The following is a 2371-nucleotide window of genomic DNA, read 5'->3' on the forward strand; positions in this document are numbered from 1 at the left end:
TTTAGCATTCCAACTCACATACTCGTACATGCAATGTACTGATGCTAGTTGGCCTGCATCGTCTTATGATGCAGACGCAGGTAATCAAGATCAGCATCCAGTGCCTTGTTGATCCAGCTTGAGCACTCGGAGTCTGTGGTGAGCCTCCTTGCATTCAGAGGACTCTTTTATTTGCTTTCTAGTTTAGTTCATTAGGATGTTGTGGGGTTTGTCCCAACATCCATCTCAGTTGTTTTAGAGGCTTCATAGACAGTCAATTATTAGTTCTTTAGTCTTCTCATTTTATCTTATGTTAAGACTTGGGTTGTCATTTTGGCCAAGTTGAATGTTTAATTCTTTTAACATTCTAAGTTATATTATGAAGCTATTTGAGTAAGTTCATTTGATCATTGTAATCATGCTTAGAGTCTTCCACTGAGTTAAGTAAGTCAGGCCAAGGGTTCGCTTGGGGCCAACAATGGTTCTCGAGTGCTAGTCCCGCCTAGGGTGTAGACTCGGGGCGTGACAGAAACACCTTCTTAGCTATTGTTTCACATAAAAGTGTCCTCTTATCGAAAGAGGAATCTAAAGATGGACACCATTTAACAGTGGATCTTTCACTGTCAAATATTCAGCTTTTAATCCTTCATCCAAATGATGAAGAAAAAAAAATCATAGCCTACGCTTTGTCCTGACGAGATGCTGCATTACCTTCAGTAATGGTGGTACCAAGACCTTTAGCGTCTAGGTGAATTTCAGCATCGAGTACCCATGATAAATAATATTTGCCAGAAATATCAAGTGCCACGAACTCCAATTTTGACAGTTTGACATGATGAAAAACTATCATAAAAATAGTCAAATTAGATTAAAATAATAAACTTTTAACCATTGAAAGTTAAGAATATCATACGTAGTATTCTTTAATAAGAAATTTTATTTCCATTAATTAATAAAATTTACTACCATCTTATATTATTTAGAGAACATATAAACTGAAAATATTCTAATGTATACTTGTGCTTAGAATATGAAAATAAAAATAGTTATATCACCGAAACATACCTTATAAGAGACTTTGTGCTGATAACGTGTTATAAAATATTTGACTTAACAAAACTAAAGAAAAAAGGAAGAACAATAGAGAGAGTATTTAAACATAAACAAAGAGACGGTGAAATTGCTGTGTGTTTTGTTATATAAATTTGATACCTATTTATAGGCAAAGGGCATGTGGCAAAGTGTGGCTTGCCAAGTTAACCACACTTTGGCATGAGTGAAACATTTCTACCATGCTAACTCCACATGGCATCCACAATTTTACAACAATACCCCATTAATGGGCCAAGAATTTGCACAAAAATTGTACTTTTGCCTCCATGATAAGATTAATTTTCCATTTCTCATTTCTACACAACACAAGAACCTCAAAACTCAAAAGTTGAGTTCCCTTTTGTCTAAAATATTGTTTTCAAATTCAAAAAGTAGTATTCCTCATTCTAATAAGCCAATGGACTATAGGAATTGTGGGTGTTGTTCAGCCCCTGACCCACCCAAGAGTCGTTAAACTGTGTTTTTAAAAATGGACTAAAGGAATAAGAAGTTGTATGATGGCATTAAGGTCATAACTCATAAATAATACTCTATATGTTTTAATTCATGTGACATTATTTGACTTCACAAGATGTTTAAGACAAAGGGAAGACTTTTGAAATTTATGGTCTAAAACTAACCTTAAATATTTGTGTGACTATAAATCATTTTATTCAGTATAGAAGAAAACTTTAAAGTTGAATTGGTTCTAATTATAGAAAGATGTTATTCTTCTTAGGAAAGACTAAAAAATAGTGTCACTTAAGTTGAAACAGAAAAGTATAAGAGTATAACACATGTATGTCAAATTACTGAATTTCATACAAACATTTAAAAAAAATCCCAATCCCTAAAACTTCTCACCTTGAGACTTTTAGGGACTTCAAGCCAATATATTTTTGCTACTTATGGAATATATGAATAGATGTTTAGACACATTGAAGAAGAAGCTAAAATTCAATTACCACCCAGATGATAGAAACTAGGAAACACATATTCACTAGAGGTATTATGGTTCTCTAAGTAGCTATTCAACTACTTAGGGACAAGTTTTACATTTTCTCTAATGCTTCTGGCCTCAAAGCTAATTTGTTGAAAACTTAAGTCTACAAGTTGTTATAAGCTTTGAACCAACAAAAGGAGAAATTATGGTTCACTTGGGTTCACAAATAATACATAAAAGGGTAAACTACCTTATTAGACATATATTACTATTATATATACTAATATTATTTTTACTTATAAACAATTACATATATTACCACTTTTAGTATTTTATACCATATATTAATATATTATT

Source organism: Solanum tuberosum, unplaced genomic scaffold, assembly GCF_000226075.1.
Source record: "Solanum tuberosum cultivar DM 1-3 516 R44 unplaced genomic scaffold, SolTub_3.0 scf00560, whole genome shotgun sequence".
NCBI classification, from domain to species: Eukaryota; Viridiplantae; Streptophyta; class Magnoliopsida; order Solanales; family Solanaceae; genus Solanum; species Solanum tuberosum.